Source organism: Schistocerca nitens, chromosome 5 (assembly GCF_023898315.1).
Source record: "Schistocerca nitens isolate TAMUIC-IGC-003100 chromosome 5, iqSchNite1.1, whole genome shotgun sequence".
NCBI lineage: Eukaryota > Metazoa > Arthropoda > Insecta > Orthoptera > Acrididae > Schistocerca > Schistocerca nitens.
In genome coordinates this window covers 643695925-643717202 of record NC_064618.1, presented here as the reverse complement: position 1 = coordinate 643717202, position 21278 = coordinate 643695925, and the positions used below count along the sequence as shown (strand labels likewise).

The following is a 21278-nucleotide window of genomic DNA, read 5'->3' as shown; positions in this document are numbered from 1 at the left end:
TTGCTCCAATTAATCTAATCTTGTCCTCACGATTCCTCTTGGAGCGATATGTAGAGATCATAATATATTCCTAGAGTTATCGTTTAAAGCCGATTCTTGAAACTTCGTAAGTACTGATTCTCGGAATAATCAACTTTTTCTTCAAGACACTGCTATTTCGGTTCTTTAAAGACCTCTGTGACACTCTCCCATGTGTCAAACAAACCTGTGACCCGCCTTGCCCTTTCCTGTATACGCTAAATACCCCCGGTTAGTATTATTTGCTAAAGGTCCCAAATACTTGAAAAATATTCTAGGATGAGTGGCACAAGTGATTTGTAAGCAACCTCCCCTGTAAACTGGTTGTATTTCCGTAGTGTTCTGCCAACAAATCGAAGTGTACTACCTGATTTACTCACAGCTGAACATATATTATCGTTCCATTTCACGTTCCTATAAAGTGTTTCTCCCGGGTATTTTTATGACTTTACCGAAGTGTTCTGAACTGTAGTAAAACTAGCTCAATTCCTGACTGAAAATAGAATCTGCAGACTTGGACTTCCAAGAGTCTAGGCATTCGTTCTTGCCTAATAAGGCTTGCCTTCGTAAAGTCGAAATAGGCTCGTAAAAAAAATTGCTTATTTGCTAGAGGATTGGATCAGTATGATAAATATTACTAAGAGGCAGAAACAAAAAATCACAGTTGTTTCAAGATTCAGAACTTTGTTAGCACAAAAACTGTGGAAAACTCCGTGACTAACAGGAAAGGGAACACACAAGGAGAGCCTGTCAATTGGTATCATATGCAGGCTGAAGTTTGAAAAAGGCTTGGCGAAACGACTAAATTCCGAGAAGCAATCAATTAACTTTGTGCTTCGTGTCGGGATATTATTTTGGAGAAAAAGGGGTGGGAAGGCATCTGCAGACATGATCGAACAAATATCAACATGCAGTAGTGACAGTTATAAAACTATTATGGGCTTCAAGAGCACCAATTCTACGAAAACCGAGCACTTGGAAGGTCTGTATGTTAATATAGTGAGGAAAAGTATGTCTTATGATACGATATTCATAACAAATCTTATGTCAAATACTTTACTGGATGTTTCATACGAGAAGTGAAGCAATAATTGCTTTCAGCTAGTGGACATAATAAAGCAAAACGGTCCTTTTAAGCACTTATCAAACATACATAAAGCTTGATCTATTGAATCAAGTGGTTTATCTTTTTAGTCCTTTCACTCAAAATTTTGTTTAATAGATTTTTTAATTTTGAACACTCCCCATATGCAAATTACCTACTAGATAGTGTCGGGAGCTTCATGAGGCTGTTCACAATGACACTGTTATATCTAGAGAAATCACAACGCTAGAAAATGCAGTGAAGTCTAGAAAGACTAGTAGAGGATCGACGTTTGGTGTATGCATTGGCAGTTGACCTTCAGCATAAACATATGTAACCGATTGACGATAAATACGTTGAAAGGCTCGTCGTTAGGCGGCGAAGTGGGTCCTTTCTACAAACGATTCAATCCAAAAGAAGAGCAGCAAGTTCCGCCAGAAGTTCGTTTAGTGAGCGTAAAGCGTCAGGGACACGGGTTGCTCAACATTTGCATGTCTTTTCGCCCGTATACATCGCAGACGTCGTTCACCATTGTCATCTATGGGCCGTGGCGCACCACAGTTGCTTCGGCACCAATTTTAAGTAGCGTTATTTTGTCATGCACAGTACACTTTAACCACCGCGTCACGCGAACAGTCTACAAACTCAGCTATTTCGGATATATTTCCACCCTTGCCCTTTTGGAAGTCAGATAAATTCTCCTGTTTCCGTATTACGACAACGACAGCACTATTGTCTGCGTCCCCCTGACAGGCTTTATATACCCTCCAGTGCTAGTGTAGCCATCTGTCTTCTGAGAATGAATATCGGACACTTCGACGAATTAGATAATATGTACATAAGATTTAGGTAAAAGGACATCCGTAACTGATCACCATGACGGAGTCAGGTAATTAACCGCTCCGTTTGTAAATAGTTTTATTGTTTCAAAATCACGACCATTGTTGGGCGATTATAAGCCCGAGATTCGTATCTCGGCTTCACATGCGGCTGTCACTTGCCCGTATCCTGGTGTTCAGTCTATTGCGGCCATTCGCTTCACGGTTTTTGTACACCTGAAGATGGGCTTATAATCGGCCGAAACCGGTCATGATTTTGGACCAATAAAACTATTTGCGACTGTTTCTTGGTTCGTCATTTATTTTATCGTCTTGAATTTCCCTGTCAGATATGTTTGCATGTTCAGCAAGCTCCTGTTATACAGGTTAACGTAAATCCGAGACTGCACAGGAAACCGGTAACTACTATTTACTGTTCATACAAAACATATTAGACCTCACGTTCGAAAGCCCACTGCATTACTTACGCGTTACTCGCCAGAAATAAAAGGTTGGAAATTATCGATATTTAGTTTGTAGGGCAGACAAATGGACAGAGGTAACTGGCGACGAATATGTCACAAGGATGGACACCTCGCATACATCCGAAGATAAAAACGGACATAACGGAAAAATATTTCAGGGATGTGCGACGATGAGATAAAGTCCGACTGGCGTTATCTTCCGGAAGTAAAATATGAGTCATCTGCGTAATAATGCATTTCAAGTTAAAATATTTATTCTAACGATGAAACTATATTTCAGGTTCCTTTTTTTTATTATTCCAAAGATCGCCAACCTTCTGCATCCGGATCATTGGGAGTTTGATGCAGTTATAACATTTTGTTTTGAGAATTGAAATACTATTTTTTTCCATGGACGCGAATCTGAGCTTGCTGAAGAACTTGATAATTTTAACAGTTTTTTAACCACATCTGATTCACTAAATCATGAACTACAGAGTAATATCGTATTCATCTAAGTAATAAACCTTCAGTTCTGTCTTAGAGTCTTTCAATGCGCAAATTGCTGTAAAACGCTGATTTGGAGTTAACTATGCCAACATTTCCCCTGGTATGACCCTCATCACAGGATCAGCCAAAGAGTCTACAGATCCAAAATACGGCCTTGCTAGATGTAACTTACAACAGCCTTCTCGTAATAAATGTAATATAAAATACTTCGAACATCCTGGTTAGGTGTAAGAGAGGGTCTGATGTTCATAATTTATCAGGAGACTTGTGACTGAGGATGGTCGGACGATACACGGCCGAAATATCAGTGGAGGAAATTTTATTTGCGTGGCTGCATGCCCGAAATTTAATGGACTATAAACAAATAATATTTGAAGAAAAGCTCTGCTATCGTGCAGAAGCCATTCTTTGAGGATACTGGCAGAAGTGGAGCTGTAAGGGCACGGTGCCTGCGTCGCACAGTCGTCTTAGGCACACAGCTCGCCAAGGTGTACAGGGTGATCAGAAACGGCCTGAGAAGCTTGTAAGGGTGTTTCAGGGCAGGGTGTGCTGAAAAATAATTGCTAAGAAAAAAAGTCGATACCTTGCGTCGTTTCCGAGTTAATTAGCATAGAAGGTAGCCAGTCAGGCCTTTGACGCGTAAATCCAAGCGGCACACTAGAAACGGTATCGCCAAACGTGTTCTTCGTTTTGTTTTCCTAAAACCGATCGAGAGAACGATATAAAAATTGTGCATGAGACCGTACTAATGATTGAAATCAATCCAAAGACTGAGCAGCCTCGCGTGTTATCATCTACTCTATGAGAACAACTGAGTATCTGGCAGGCTCCTTAATTCAAAGGCCTGATTGGCTAACTTCTATGCTAATTAACTCGGAAACGCTACAACATATCAAATTTTTTTCTTCACAAATCATTTTCAATATAACCTACTCTGAAACACCACCACAAGGTTCTCAGACTGTTTCTGACCACCCTGTATAATGAAGTCTTGTCTGGCGTTGATCTACAGCAGTATTTAAGCAGTGGATGGCAGTACTCATTCCTACGACTCAACAACGAACATCAATTAAAACCTAGAGACTCTTACCTTCGTTGAATGCTGCTTTCAAGTTTTCCACACGGGCATTCAACATTCACCTCAGAAGAGTACCCATAATATTTTATGTGGCTACGAGATCAGTGCAGTTCCCCTCAGATCAAACTTAGATGCGTAGTGCAGCTAATGAGATCTGAAATTCGTGACTTCACTAGATTTTCAAAACGCATATGGTACAGTTAAGCTTTCATATGTCACAGAACCTCTGAATGGGCTGGTTTTCCAACTGTGCGGAGGTACATTCAGGTCACTCACACTTACATTGAGATTAATCAAATCGTGATTACAGAAGAGCCAATCCGAAGCGTTTTGAGTCAAACTTGCTCCCTCTCAGAAAATTTGTATTCAATCGAAGCGGAGCTACTTCAAATGGCTCCAAGCACTATGGGACTTAACATCTGATGTCATCAGTCCCCTAGACTTAGAACTACTTAAACCTAACTAACCTAAGGATATCACACACATCCGTGCCCGAGGCAGGATTCGAACCTGCGACCGTAACAGCACCGCGGTTCCGGACTGAAACGCCTAGAACCGCTCGGCCACAGCGACCGGCCGCGGAACTACTACTGAGGATATTGACCTGCCCACTGAACAGGTCCGCTGACTAGACGGACGAAACGACTAGCATCTACTCTAGTTTTGAAAGGTAGGTATCGCCCGTTGGCATTAATCGGTCAGTCAGGCAGCAGCCACCGCCCAAGACAGGGCAACAACAGGGAAGCAACCGATTTTGTGACATTTTACGAGTTCCTAACGAGGAGACGATTATATAGTTTCATCTGTGTGCTTTGGAAGACTAGTTTTTGAATTTCTGCGTTTTAATTTGATATGTAATAGAAACAGTTCTCGCGTTTTCGTTTGTGTCGGTGAGTAAACAATTTTGTGACATTTTACAAGTTCCTAACGATTAGCAAATTATTTAGTCTCAACTGAGTGCTCTGGTAGTTTAGTTTTGGAACTTCTACATGTTAATCTGTTTTATTAGACACAGTTCTTGCGTTTTCGTCAGAATCTACAGTAGCGTTTCGTAGCGCATGTCGATAGTCCTTTATTTGTCTGTGTAGTGAAGTCTTCAGTATGAACAGGCACTGTGATTGCAGCGTACGGAGGCGAGCTCACTTAATGACAGGTCGCCCTCGGCTGCATGCTGTGTCAGCTATGGTTACACAACCTGGGGCTGCAATGGATGGGCGTCACTGTTGTGGACTGGCTGGGGGGTCCAACGGACGTCCAGCATGACCCATGAGTCCACCAATCGATTCGCGCCCCATTCACTGCTAGCATTGAGGTTACCCCTCACTCGTGACCAAGTGGAAGGCCGCCTTGGGGCGTGGCAGTCCGTAAAAGACTTCCCGGGGGGGGGGGGGGGGGCAGTATGTATGACAAACAGTTCTGGGTGCTATCTGTGGTTGACAATGTCCCTCAGACAGAAGCAGTCGCTTGTTCTTTTTCTGGGGAAACCTGTAAGCCTCCAAGATCTAGGAAATCACAAAGCGTGGGATTATTGGTAATTGGGATGTCCTGCGTTAGGCTCGTTGGGAGGCCCCTAAAGCACATGGCTGACAAGGTGGTGAAGAAAGCCAACGTGCATTTCTTGTGCGTATCGGGTAAAGTCATCCCATACGTGGAAAGGGTGGTTAGAGGTCATTCTTGGCCACCAGAAAAATATAATAATTTGATCCTTTTACCGACCTTCCAACGCGGATGATACAATCGCTGAAAAGTTCAAAGAACTCTTAAGTCTAATTTCAAACAAATACCCGAATCTTATAGTTAGTGATGATTTAATTTACCCTCAGTATGCCGGCGAAAATACTTGTTTAAATCCGGAGGTATGCATACAACATCATCCGAAATTGTGCTAAATGCATTATCTGGAAATTGTTTCAAGCAGTTAGTTCATGAGTCCATGCGAATAGTAAACGGTTGGGAAAACAAGCTTGACCTCTTAGCAACAAATAAGCCACAGCTACTAACGAGCATCAAAACTGATACAGCGATTAGTGAATATAGGGTTGTCGTAGCGAGGTTCAATATTTTAAGACCAAAATCGACTACAAATAAACGAAAAATATATCTATTCAAAATATCATACAAAAATTCGATTGTCGCCGTCCTGAGTGACAATCTCCTTCCTCTCAAATTAACAACGTAAGTGTAGACATGATGTGTCTTAAATTGAAATAAATAGTATCAACAGCAATTGAGAGATTTAAGCAAAATAAATTAACAAACAACGGAACTGATCCACCTCGGTACCCAAATAACTCTTAACACTATAGTAAACACTAGGAAAAACACATACCAAATTTAACAAACGTGAAACTCCCAAATTGGCGATCTTTTACAGACGCTCGAAACTCAGTGTGGACTCCAGGACTCCAATGTGAGATGTTTGTAGTAGTTACCACAACGAAACTTTGTCTCGGTACCTGGAAGAAACCCAAAAGATATTCTGGTCGTCTGTATAGTATGCTGTCGGCAAGGAACAATCAATGCCTTCTCTGCGCGATAGCAATGGAAATACGACCGGTGACAGCGCTGCAAATGCGGAGCTATTAAACACAGCCTTCTGAAATACCTTCACCAAAGAAGGCGAAGAAAATATTACAGAATGACAATCGAGAACAACTGCCAGCACTATTAACTTAGTAGATATCCTCGCAGTAGAGAAGCAGTTTAAATCACTTAACAAAAGCAAGTCTTCCGGTCCCGTATACCAATTAGGTTCCTTCGAGAGTATACTAATACAATAGCTCCATATTTAACAATTGTATATAACCGCTGGTTCGAAGATAGATCCGTATGCGAAGAATGGAAAGTTGTATAGGTCATACCAGTATTCAAGAAAGGCAATAGGAATAATCCACTAAATTACAGCCCCATATCATTAACTTCGCTATGCAGCAGGAGTTTGGAAACTACATTGTGTTCGAACATTAGCTCGAAGAGAACGATCTGTTGACACACAGCCAACACGGATTTAGAATACATCGTTCTTGTGAAACACAACTACTTCTTTACTCACACGAAATGTTGAGTGCTATTGACAAAACATTTCATATTTATTTCGTATTTCCAGACTTCCAGAAGACTTTTGACACCGTACCTCACAAGCGGCTTGTAATCAAATTGCGTCCTTATGAAATAACGTCTCAGTTATGTGACTGGACTCATGGTTTCCTGCTAGACAGGTCACAGTTCATAGTAACTGACGGAAAGTCATCGAAGTGATTTATAGTGTTTCCCAAGATAGTGTTATAGGCCCTCTGTTGTTCCTTTCTATATAACCGATTTAGTAGACACTCTGAGGAGCAGTCTAGGTTGCTTGCAGATGGCGGTGTCTTTTATCGTCTAGTAAAGTCATTAGAAGATCAAAACCAACTGCAAAACGATTTAGATAAAATAAATGTATGGTACAAAAGTTGGCAGTTGGTCCTAAATAATGACAAGTGTGAGGTCATTGACATGACTGCTGAAGTAACCTGTTGAACATCGGTTAAACGATAAATAGTCTAATCTAAGGCCGTAAATTCAGCCCAATGCCAAGAAAGGCCATATGTTTAGTTTTATCGAGAAACGGGGGAGAGAGTGTCACGGACATGGTACAGGATTTGGTGTGGACATCATTAAAACATAGGCGTTTCTCATTGCGGCAGGATCTTCCCACGAACTTTCAGTCACCAGCTCTCTGCTCCGAATGCAAAAAATATTTTGTTGAGGTCGACCTACACAGGGAGGAACGATCAATGTAAGAAAATAAGAGAAATCAGAGCTCGAGCGGAAAGATATGGGGGTTCGCTTTCTTTTTCCGCGCGCTGTTCTGGAGTGCAATAACAATGAACTATTGCGAAAGTGGTTCGATGAATCCCCTGCCAGGCATATAAGCGTGATTTGCAGAGTAGCCATGTGGACGTAGATGTAGAAACAAAGAGGATGGTAAAGTTGTGAGTCAGAATGTTCAAGAGTATGTACCGGCAGGAAGCCCTATACTGAGCACGGATAAATCTGTAGTAAATCGGCCGGAACTCCTGTTTAACTAACAAATCTTGGACAAAAGAGGAGGAATGACGGTGGTAACTGGGTTTATGGATCGTAGTAAAGCCTAAAGATATGGAATCCAGAACTGGGACAAAAAATGTTGCGCCACACATTCGATCTTAAGATCGAAAAATATGAGTCCTCCAGAGGCTGAAACAGGAGTTCTTCATCAATAGGTAGATATTTACTAGACTCCAGTATAATACTGCGGTCTCCCCATTGTCCAGGTATCTTGCGAGACGAACCGTTGGTCGTAGCACTATGGCATATTTTGCGTAACGTTTTTGTGATAACATTCTTCGAACCGCTACACCTCTTAACAATGGTGGGCTGGTATACAAGTCCCGAGCGTGCATTGGAAGCGATCTACCAAAGAAGAAACAATAACGTATTATAAAGCACAGAATGTCCAGAAACTAACCAGCTGCTGAAGATGTTTCGTCCCCGTTGCTTAACTTCACCCATCGACTTGAGCTTCGCAGTTGTTGGTTTAGAACACGTATACCACTTCTTGGGCTCGAGTTCCGGTCTGGAACATAGTTCTAAAGCACATTCCTCTGCAGAGTGAAAATTCATTCTGGAAATGAGTCGTGTAGGAAAATAAATACTTCTTTCTCAACGTCTTAAACATATAAAAACTTCACGGAACAGCCCACTCCACCGCACAGACGGCGCACACGGAATTGGCCACGCAGCTGGTAGAATGTGCATAACAAACCATTGCCCACTGCTGTCCACTCTAGTTGGCAGGAAGTGGTCACAGACGCATTTCCTACTAGGGATAAAAATTTGGAGCTCTGCATAGCGATGCTCCCAAATTATAGATATATCACGTAGTGGCATCCTTACCCCACCGTTTTACTGATACCTAGCAATACAAGTTCTAGAATGCGACCCAGTCAGCTCCAAACATAATACCTACACATAGATGCTTAGGCATTGTATTAATTACCTACAACAACTGGACACACACAGAGGCACTGCATGCCTGATTAGCACTGGAACCTGCAAATCCGACTTTATTGCAGATACAAGATACCATATCAGAAACTTATAACATTAGAAGAAGAGGATGCTCTTAGCTGAGTTAAGATCACTGTAGGTTATGAGTCAGTAGCAATATTGTTACCACTTATTTTTACTTTTACCTTAATTTTCCTAGGATTTGTCATTTTTCCTAATAATAAATTCAGTTCACTGTGACCAACGAACTTTATTACGTTTGTGCTCCCGGGAGGAATTGGCGCTTAATTTTAACAGGTTTCACATTCAAAAGGACGAGACTCATAAGCTTACACATAAAGTAAGACTTCTTCATTTGCATTGAAAATAGTCAATAAATAAGCATAATTCAATAAATCTTTTTGAGCATAATGCTGAAGAGCGCGATTTCGGCGATTATAAGATGGTATAAAAGACGGGGGAAGTCAAATCGAAAAGGCAGTTCCCTTCTAAAGACAAGTTTCCGGTTTCGAGACGTAACCTGACAAAGTTTCAACACAGTACACGCTCCGCTGCAGAGTTAAATATTAAGTATGCGAATCTGGCATACCATCCACTAGTCAGTGATGCACTTGTGTTAAATGAATAGTGACGGACCTGCTACACTGTTCTCCTTTTTTACTGATATCAAAAGTAACCCTCAGAGACCAGGCTATGTACGTTTTAAAAACATTTGTATATTGGGCCAGTTTTTAAATCACTATTCGTTTAACATACCGAAAGTTCGAAGATTACTTTGAATCCAGCATGGAATGCACCTCGTCTACAAAACTGGGCTACACAAATGTCTTCTAAATTTTATACAGTACAACACAGTAGAACACGTTGCTTCATCGTGACAGACCTAAACTAAACTTTTGTTTAACGAGGAGTAATATAGACAGCGGTGTCTGTAGGCTGAACTGCCCATCAGCTTTGACACTCATTCGAACGGTAATGAGTTGCAGGTACTTTGTGGAAGAAGTCAATCTGTTGTCCTGCCGTTGTATCTAATTACGTGACACGACTAGGAAGGACGCAGTGAAGTCTGCATGTCGTGTGGTTTCAGGCCTGGCTGAAGCATTCTAGAGGCCTCAGCCATAGTTTGCAAATAGCGGTCGCTGGAAGGTCGCCGTCTGAACTCTGGCCCGAGCCAAGTGGCCGTGATTGGTTAATCACAGCGGCGTGAGCCGCATCTGTGGGATGCTTTATAGGGCACGTGAAATGTATATTGAAGCGTCTGCAGTACCTTTTTTTCTCTGTCACCCTACACCAAACGTTCACAACACATTTCGTGCTTTTATTACGGTAAGAACTGAGTAGTTTACGATTGTAAACAGAATGGCTGGGACCAAATTTCCACTTCGTGTAACGAAAGGCAGTTCTCAATAAATGTATTGTAGTACACACAACAAAAAGAATTATTTCGATAATATCTTATTACGAGATTAGTGGAGTACGTCATATAATTTGTACGTTATACTACAGTATAGATACTATATTAAGAAACGAAAACATAGAATTTACAATGCCTGTCAAAAAAGTGAAGTATCCGCAAGTGGTGGAGCAAACCAAACAAGACTTCACCGATTATAAAATAGAGTCAAATACAAAAATAGCTTGGGAGTACGAGCCTACTTATGAATAAGACGTTACACCCTCTCTAGCCTCGATGCATCCACTGGTTCGTTTGGAAAATGTGTCACAAAACTACTGTGTACCCTCCTGAGCTAAGATCACACACAGGTTCAAAATGCTCCTTGATTTGATGGACTCTAACTCTGGAACGAAGGCAACGTCCGAAGTGGTCCAACACAGGGGCTCGTAGGGACACATCTGGATAACCAGCAAGGGGAATAACTCAGTATCACGTAGGCAGTTCACAGAAACGTGCCATGTGTAGAAGAGCACTGTCAGCTCCCAAAATGGCATCATTGTGTCGTCACATAGTAAGTACCACACGAGGACAAAGGATGTCTGTGACATACTGTGTGCCGTCAGTGTTCCCTCGATTAGTATCATCTGAGGTAATACCCACTGACTTCCTCACAGTGATACCAGGAACAACACCACTGTGCCTCTCCAAAACACTAGAAGAATGGAACCTGTCCCTACGTCACCGCCGTGCTCGATGACGACGGTGATCTACAATAGAGCAGAGCCGCAGCCGCAGTTCACCACCGATCACAATGAGACTCCATTCATCACCAGCCCAGGATTCCCAGCCATGGCAAGGGTGCCCAGGGGCAAGGGGCCCACGGGCTGCCGTGGCTCTCAGGGAAAGGAAAAGAAAAAGTGATGTAGTCAAGTGTTTTTCTTTCAACAAAAAATTTAAAATTCGGTATTAGGCATGTTTTTAACAATGTCAGAATAAAAACTTCTTTATGGCTACTTACAAATCGCCATTGGTCTTCCACAATACTAAAAGGCACTTCGTACCCCCTCCTCCCGCTATGCCCTTCCCCTCCCCTCTACATACTATCGTATCGGCGCTCTTGGGTGAGAGATTGCAGGGCACTCCCACTTTTAATACGGTGGCATGCTGCTTAATGATCTTACGAAAGATGATCTTTATTACTTGGTTTCTATATTTGATATGATCTGACTTAACTCATATGATGAAACTGTTGGCAGTAGTTAATGCTCTTGCTTGTGTGCTCTGGTGAAGGAACAGCGGTAAGCTTTACTTGCATTCAGAGTTAGAGGGTTCCGAGATAACTGACTGCAGTAAAAGCGTACGGCGGCTGAGGACCGAGGAGACCGTTTTTTCTGCAGAACGTGGGTGAAAACGTTTGCGGACTGCCAAGTCCCTCGGCCTCATTGTGCAGACACATTGGGTGGCGCCGGTCGGTCGGCAGGTAGTCTGACTAGCGCCGAGGAGTCAGTGGAGCTGTGAGCAGAGCATTGATGACCGGCAGTAAAGCAAAGGATGGGCCCTTGTTAGGTAGGAAGCCGATGAGACAGCTGTGAGTTTCTGCTAATTTTCATGGGACGGGGAGTGGTGCCCAGATATCCAGACTCTGCTACAAAAGATATTTGTCAAGACACGAGGCTTTTAGCGAGTTTATGGCCGTTCTTTGGAGAGTTCGAAATGGTTGCAAAAGGGAAGTTAAGTATCTTTTTATGGAGGGCTGTGGTTCTATCCAGGTCATGCTTTTAGTAAAGCATGCGAAAGAGGCCGCAAAGCTAAATCTTTTTCTCTTTTCTCCCAATTAATTTTTAAAGGTTTTTGGTTGGTCAAATCTGTGTCTGCAGAGCAAGGGGCGGTCTCTCAGCTTCAAATGCTGCGCTCCAGCTCGTGATTGGCCTTTGTTAAAGTGGGAGTAGTCTAAGCATGTAAATGTGCTATGCTATTGAGCTGCTGAGGAAAGCAGAGAGAAAGACAGGAACACACTCTTGTACTGGTGCTTCACTAGTAAAGAACGGCAGATCTTTACCTAAACAGTCAGACTTGTGTCCTTTGCTATTGTGCCACTTAGAGCCTGGCTAGTCACCATCTGAACTATCAGAGGTACTGCTTCTTGCATCATGCACACAATGAGTGATGCGTGGGTGTACTTATTTGTTTTGAGTCAGCTGTCTAAATATTTGACATATTCCATCACACATAGTCATGTCACGGAGTCAAATTTGTTTGGCAGACCAGCAAATGGGTCCACCAGCACACTGGAATCCATTGGGGTTTCAGAGGCTCATAGGGAAGTACCTGCATTCTGAATCAGCCGAACGCGAGACCGCGTATTTGCATACTTCCGGGCGCGCTTTTAATAACAGTCGGCGACCGCGTCGTGCTTTGCCGCCCTCACCTGCAGAAGGATAAAGTATTCGCTGCTACGGCGTAGAGCTCCAATGTATACTTCTCAGCACCCTGTTCTTTGGAACCATATTTTTCTTTATGGAGTAGTAGAGTGTAGATGCTTCATAGTAGCTTAGTTTTGGGCCATACCACGGATTCACATTTATGAAATCAGATACAGCGATTAGTTCTGGTTAGTGTGGTGTGTTGACCCCCAGCTGATCACTTTGTTAACCACAGACCCCATATTATTGAAAATAAAAATGTTTGTGTGGAGTTTCTTTCGCCTTCTTTTGTCATGTGATGTTAAGAATGAATAAATCTATTGTTATTTAGACCACAACTCCTCCCAGTGTTCTGATTAACATTACCTTTTCCATTTTTATTTCAGTCTTGATTGCAATAGAAAGAGCAGAAGTTTGCATGGGCCACGTCACGGCATACCACCCTATGCATGGTAGGATAATTCCCTAGTCCAGCTGCTGCTAGTGTCCAAACAATGGTGTGGAATGACCCAGAAAGTCACAGAGTGTCCATTACTTGTTCTCAGATGGGTGACAGATGTGGAAGGGTTACAGTGCAGTTGGTTCTCAACACGACGATACTCCCTTTGGTGGTGAGGTGTGCTCAAATAGAACTTTGACAACGTGAATGTCTACCCTCACGTTCCTGTGAAGTTCAGTATCGAGCCACTATCACATCCAAGTACTTACAGACATGGATATTGCACGATTCGACCTGTGGGCCAAATGAAGATCCACAATAAGGCCAATTTCAAACTCTGTCAGGTGCTGATCATGCTATCTCACATTTACAGGCAGCATCTTCGAGTCCTTCAGAGTGTTCGCTCAACATCTGAAGTCGTTCATGACGCTTATATACCGTACCAGAACTGGTAACAAAACTAAAAATGAACAGCTATAAAGAACTCTGGTTGCCATTCTACATGTCACAGGGAACTGCAACGTCCATATTTAATAATCTGTATCGGTAAATACCAGGGTTGCCCAGAAAGTAACGCACAGCATTTTTTTCTTCAATAATTCTTTACTAAACATAATGAGCATTATACGCATGAAATAATGGTGTTTTATCTACACGCCCTATTTTCCCACGTAATCTCCATCCCGTTCTGTGGCCTTCCTCCAGCACGAAACAAGGGCGTGTATGCCCTGTCGGTGTTAATCCTTGCCCTGGTGGCGGAGCCAGTGCTTCACGGTGTGAATCATCTCCCCATCGTCCTCAAAGTGTCTTCCACGAATGACGAATGGCATCAGCTCGCTGCAGCTTGTCAGGTATGACAGCCGTGGATGGTCCCCAATCGCCGCAAATCGTGGAGCTCCTTCGAGCCTCCTTCTAATAACCTCACCCTTCGTGCCCAGCGACCAACTGTACGTCTGTCGAGGACTTTACACAAGCGTTTGTGAATATTCCCCACAGTTTCTTTCTCTGCTGCGAGAAATTCAATGACGGAACGTTGCTTGTAACGTACGTCACCTACAGACTCCAATTTGAAACTGTCCTGCAGCTACACTATTTGTCGGAAGTGACAGAAATTTGGCACGCTCACTCAGGAGACTTCAAATAATACACACGCACCGTTTCGCATTCATAGCATTGTTTTCGACTGAGAAAAAAAAGTGTGATGCATTACTCTCTGGGCAACCATCGTATCTACAGCCGTAGGATATTTACAGAAAAGCGTTTCTTTTTTCGCCATCAGATATACATGCTTAAATTTATTTTTGACCGGTTTCGGTTATTTCAACCATCATCACTGGAAGACTGAACAATTAGAAAAAAATATGTGTGGTATACACGGACGGAAATATCGAAAATATAGGAACTGTACCTCTATACACCAACACTATAGACAATAGATACAAAATTATATATCTGTTGGATCCAAAATGGCATATTTCTTATGGAAAATACGTGAGCAACCAAGTATAAAGATGAAAAACTGTCGTACGAAAATAACCATAATTTATTAATGTCATGAAGCACACAGGCAGGTTGCATACCCACTGCTGATAGTTGACACGTGAATGACATCTACGTAACCTACGTAACCTCAGGTAACAAAGAGTACCATAGCAAAGAGCTTACACATTAAAAGACTTGTAACACAGTCTTTGGAGAAGTCAGAGGGAACATTTAGTAACAAGACTCGTTTAGTGCTGGCACTATGGGATTAGCATTAACAAAGATGTTCATTAAGTTTTGGAAACAGATGAAAATCTGATGGGACCAAGTGGGGATTGTGGGGAGGATCACTGAGGACAGTGAAGCCAAGGCGTCGGATTTTTTCACCTGCTGCAGGCTCGTGTTTGGTCAGGTATTACATTGCTGAAAGAGTGGTTCTCCATGTACAGATGAAGTTTTCTGCTGTAAAAACCTCGATTACAGCCCGCTGTTTCTCATGCGCTGACATACACTGAGGTGACAAAGATCATGGGGCACCTCCTAATATCGAGTCGGACCTCCTTTTGCACGGCGTTGTGCAGCAATTCGACGTGGTATGGACTCAACAAGTCGTTGGAAGTACCGTTCAGTAATATTGTGCCACGCTGCATCTATAGCCATCCACAATTGTCGGTGTAGGATTTTGTGCACGAATTCATGTCCCATAAATGATCGATTGGATTCATGTCGGGTGATCTGGACAGCCAAATCATTGCTCGAATTCTCCGGAATGTTCTGACATGGCGTACTGTCGTCCATAAAAATTGTATCGTTGTTTGGGAATACGAAGACCATAAATGGCTACAAATGTTCTGCAAGCAACGGAAAATAACCATTTCCAGACGATAATCGGATGAGTTCGACCAGAGGATCCAGTTTATTCCTTGTAAACACAACCCACACCCTTATGGAGCCACCACAGGCTTGCACAGTACCATGTCGACAACTTGGGTCCATGGCTTCGTGGGGTCTGCGCCACACTCGAACCTTACCATCAGCTCTTACCAACACAGATCGGAACCATCCGACCAGGCCACGGTTTTCCAGTCATCTAGCGTCAAACCGATATGGCCATCAGCCCAGGAGACGCGGTGCAGTCGATGTGGTGGTGTTAGCAAAGGTATTCCCATCGGCCGTCTGCTGCCATAGCCCATTAACGCCAATTCACCGCACTGTCCTAAAAGATACGTTCGTCGTACGTCCCACATTGATTTCTGCGGTTATTTCACCCAGTGCTGCTTGTCTGTTAGCACTGGCAACTATAAGCAAACATGGCTGCACACAGTCGTTAAGTGAAGGCCGTCGGCCTTGGTGAGAGGTAATGCCTGAAATTTGGTATTCTCGGCACACTCTTGATACTGTAAACCTCGGAATATTGAATTCCCTACAGATTTCCGAAATCGTGTGCCCCACGCCTCTAGCTCCAATTACCACCCCGCGTTCAGCATCGGTTGATGCCCGACGTGCTACCACAATCACTTCGGCAACCAGTTCAAGTGAATCACCTGAGTACAAATGACTGACCCGTCAGTGCACTGCCCTTTAATGCCTTGTGTATGTGATGCTACCGCCATCTGTATACGTCCACATCGCAATCCCATGACTTTGTCACCTCAGCGTAATTGTTACAGTCCACCATGTTACACGCCACAATTCGGAGCCCTCTAGCGAGAGAGGGCTGCAAATATATAGACATGAAGAATAATGACGTAGAATGACCATTACGTATGTTTCAAATATGAAATTTAAAAACCCATCAACAGTTTCTACATAAAATTTTCTGGAGGGATTACTTTTCAGCACGCTCTCTTATTTCTGCATGCCGGTTAGTGGCCAAAAAAGTATAATTTTACAGAACATTAGGAAAGTGTTTCCTTTTAAATATTGGTGATATGTTCTGACAAGCGGCGACAGAAAATATTTGTCTTCTTTTTATATTAATTTGTTTGTTATTTCTCCTGTATCTTTATTTGTGCTATATATAAATTCCCCTTATTTATCTTTTCACATTTCGCGCTTTCCCTTTTTCTCCTTCTTCTCTACTTCTCAATAACGTTTCCACCAGTTAGAATTCAGTATAGATTTTTTTCGCCTCATGTGAGTCGCATTTTCAGATACAGACATACAAATAAGCAGTATGATAAAAATCGGGTATCGCATTCTACGGGCTATGGCCAACGTAGTGACATCGTTTTTGTTATCATGCAGTTATCAAAATAAAGCTTAAATACCTGTTGTTCTCAACTTTGTGACGCAACTGGAAGGTTTACTTCCTTTGCCGACAACGAAGGATGGAAAATACAGTAAGGAGTTGATAAATGTTACCTTCCTCCTTGTTGTGGTCTTTAGCTGAAAGAGTTGTTGGACGCAGCTCTCCGTGCAACTGTAACCTGTACAAGCTTCATTTCTGCGTAACTTTTGCAGCTTCACCCATTTTACCCTGCTTACTGTATTCAAATCATGGATTCCCTCTGCAATTTTTAAGCCTCCCGCCACTACCTTCCGCCACCAAATTGATGACTAATTGATGTCTCAAGTTATGTCGAATCAACCGATTCCTTTACTCAAGTTTTGCCACAAGTTTCTGTCTCCTCCAGTTCGAATCAGTGCCGCCTGGTTAGTTATTCGAAGCATTCATCTAATTTTCAAAATTCTTCTGTAGTACTACATTCCAAAGCTTCTGTTCCCTTATTTTCTCAACGCCCATGTCTCACTACTGCACAAGCACCCTACATGCAAATGTTTTCAGGAAGACTTCCTAACGCTTAAATTTGTCAACAACATGGGACCGTGGGTCCACCCTTATGCAAAACACTTTTTGTTTTATTTGTTTGTTCCCAAACTAGTTTCAGTGAAAATATCGCCATCATCGCTAGGTTCTTTGGTTCTAAAACATGTAAAAATAGTTATAAACACTATATAACATTATTACATATGTACAAATATTGTGTTCTATGAAGAGTTTCATAATAACATATTTACTTTAAGCCACAGCTTGGCATTTTAGTTTGGTCACTGTTTCGGCGTATTTTCTGTGTTTTTGTTAACGTTTCTTCAGCATAGAGTATGTCATCTGTGGCTGCTAGTAAGCAAATATGGAAACGTGAGCTTACGCTGAAGAGTCAAAGAAACTGGTACACCTGCCTAATATCGTGCAGGGCCCTGCGAACATGCAGATGTGCCAGAACACGACGTGACATGGATTATACTAAGTCTGAACTAGTGCTGGATGGAACTGACACCATGAATCCTCAGGGCTGTCCGCAAATCAGCAAGAGTACGAAGGGGTGGACATGTCTTCTGAACAGCATGTTGAAAGGTATCCTAAACATGCACAATAATGTTCTTGTCTGGGAAGTTAGGTGGCCAGCGGAAGTGTTTAAAATCAGAAGAGTGTTATTGGAGCCACTCTGCAGCAATTCTGAACGTGTGGTGTTAGCATTGTCCTGCTGAAATTGTCCAAGTCCGTCGGAATTCACAATGAACATGATTGGATGCAAGTGATCTAAACGTACAACTGTGCAATATCACTCCAACTGCACACGCCCCACACCATTACAGAGACTCCACCAGCTTGAATAGTCCACTGCTGGCATGCAGGGTCTATAGATTCATGAGGTTGTCTCCATACCCATACACGTCCATGAACTCCATACAATTTGAAACGAAACTCGTACGACCAAGCAACATGTTTCCAGTCATCAAAAGTCCAATGTCAGTGTTGACAGGCTCAAGCCAGGCATAAAGCTTTGTACTGTGCATCTCATCAAGAGTGAACGAGTGGGGCTTCGGCTCTGCAATCATATGTCAGAGATGTTCCGTTGAATGGTTTGCATGCTGACAATTGAAATCTGCAGCAATTTGCGGAAGGGTTGAACTTCTGTCATGTTGAACGATTCTCTTCAGTCGTCGTTGGTCCCGTTCTTGCGTGAACTTTTTCCGGCCAGAGGGATGTAGGATATTTGATGCTTTGCCAGATTCTTGATATTCACGATATACTCGTGAAATGGGTGTACAGGAAAATCCCCACTTCATCTCTACCTCAGAGATGCTGTGTCCCATTGGTCATGTGCCAGCTATAACACTATGTTCAAACTGACTTAAATCTTAATGACATGCCATTGTAGCAGCAGTAACCAATCTAATAACTGTGCCAGACACTTGCTGTCATATACAGGTATTGCTGACCACAGCACCATATTCTGCCTCTTTTCTTTTTCTTTATTGCCATTTCACTCCCCAAAAAGGGGCGGGCTGGCAGCGGCACAATACGCCACTCTTCAGCCAAGAGAGTTACAGCGAAAACATAGGCTAATGAGAAAATAACACATAACATAGAATGGTATATAATGATGAATTAACAAGAACAAAAAGAGATGAGTAGAAACGGTAGATTCAAAAACAACATACACTCCTGGAAATGGAAAAAAGAACACATTGACACCGGTGTGTCAGACCCACCATACTTGCTCCGGACACTGCGAGAGGGCTGTACAAGCAATGATCACACGCACGGCACAGCGGACACACCAGGAACCGCGGTGTTGGCCGTCGAATGGCGCTAGCTGCGCAGCATTTGTGCACCGCCGCCGTCAGTGTCAGCCAGTTTGCCGTGGCATACGGAGCTCCATCGCAGTCTTTAACACTGGTAGCATGCCGCGACAGCGTGGACGTGAACCGTATGTGCAGTTGACGGACTTTGAGCGAGGGCGTATAGTGGGCTTGCGGGAGGCCGGGTGGACGTACCTCCGAATTGCTCAACACGTGGGGCGTGAGGTCTCCACAGTACATCGATGTTGTCGCCAGTGGTCGGCGGAAGGTGCACGTGCCCGTCGACCTGGGACCGGACCGCAGCAACGCACGGATGCACGCCAAGACCGTAGGATCCTACGCAGTGTCGTAGGGGACCACACTGCCACTTCCCAGCAAATTAGGGACACTGTTGCTCCTGGGGTATCGGCGAGGACCATTCGCAACCGTCTCCATGAAGCTGGGCTACGGTCCCGCACACCGTTAGGCCGTCTTCCGCTCACGCCCCAACATCGTGCAGCCCGCCTCCAGTGGTGTCGCGACAGGCGTGAATGGAGGGACGAATGGAGACGTGTCGTCTTCAGCGATGAGAGTCGCTTCTGCCTTGGTGCCAATGATGGTCGTATGCGTGTTTGGCGCCGTGCAGGTGAGCGCCACAATCAGGACTGCATACGACCGAGGCACACAGGGCCAACACCCGGCATCATGGTGTGGGGAGCGATCTCCTACACTGGCCGTACACCACTGGTGATCGTCGAGGGGACACTGAATAGTGCACGGTACATCCAAACCGTCATCGAACCCATCGTTCTACCATTCCTAGACCGGCAAGGGAACTTGCTGTTCCAACAGGACAATGCACGTCCGCATGTATCCCGTGCCACCCAACGTGCTCTAGAAGGTGTAAGTCAACTACCCTGGCCAGCAAGATCTCCGGATCTAACCCCCATTGAGCATGTTTGGGACTGGATGAAGCGTCGTCTCACGCGGTCTGCACGTCCAGCACGAACGCTGGTCCAACTGAGGCGCCAGGTGGAAATGGCATGGCAAGCCTCTCCATGGGAGAATAGCAGCCTGCATTGCTGCGAAAGGTGGATATACACTGTACTAGTGCCGACATTGTGCATGCTGTGTTGCCTGTGTCTATGTGCCTGTGGTTCTGTCAGTGTGATCATGTGATGTATCTGACCCCAGGAATGTGTCAATAAAGTTTCCCCTTCCTGGGACAATGAATTCACGGTGTTCTTATTTCAATTTCCAGGAGTGTAGACTAGAGCCATACACGCATGAGGAGAATGAACACTGTGAGTCAACACAAAAAAGACGAAACACCACAGTGGGAACACAAATGAATGATGCTGGTGACACGCTGGTGCTGGTGGAACGTAGCACTGCACACGGCACTGGAGTAACACTGAGATCACAATGAAAATGTTAAAAATCACTTCACCGAAGGGGATCTACCACCGGGTGAAGGGAGGGGAGCCAAAAAGGGGGAGAGAGATGGTAGGGGGAAACTGGGAGGGGGTTAGGAGGGGGGCAATGGAGTGGAGAAGGAAAGGACCTGGAGGCTTGGGGGTGGGGGATGAAAAGGAAAAAGAAAGTCTTCAGCAGGGGAAAAGGAGGAAGAAGGGAGAGAGGGAGCTCTGAGGAGGGGGGAGAGGGAGGGATTAGATCTGGTAGGAGGGGTAGATGGAAGGAACGAGGACATCATCTGGGAGGGGGAGTTGGCGGAAGCCAGCTTTGGAGAGGGTAAGGAGCATGTGGAGATGGAGACCAGGCAGGATACTGTGGTACAGGCACGGAAGTGGGCTTGGGTGGAAGAGCATGGGGGAAACCAATAGACGGGGGGGATCCAGTTTGCGGGAGACATACAGGAATCGTATTCGTTCTAGGAACAGGAGTGGATGGGGAAAGGGAATCAGATCACCTGCCTCTTTACATATCTCCGTATTTGAATACGCATACC

At 43.9% G+C, this 21278-nt stretch overlaps 1 protein-coding gene across 1 annotated transcript in view; it reads left to right on the top strand.

Annotated features, from left to right (window-relative positions):
• The window catches only part of LOC126259215 (probable cytochrome P450 12a5, mitochondrial), a 219296-nt gene that overhangs the window by 183817 nt on the left and 14201 nt on the right, over window positions 1–21278 (top strand). The window lies entirely within an intron of this gene.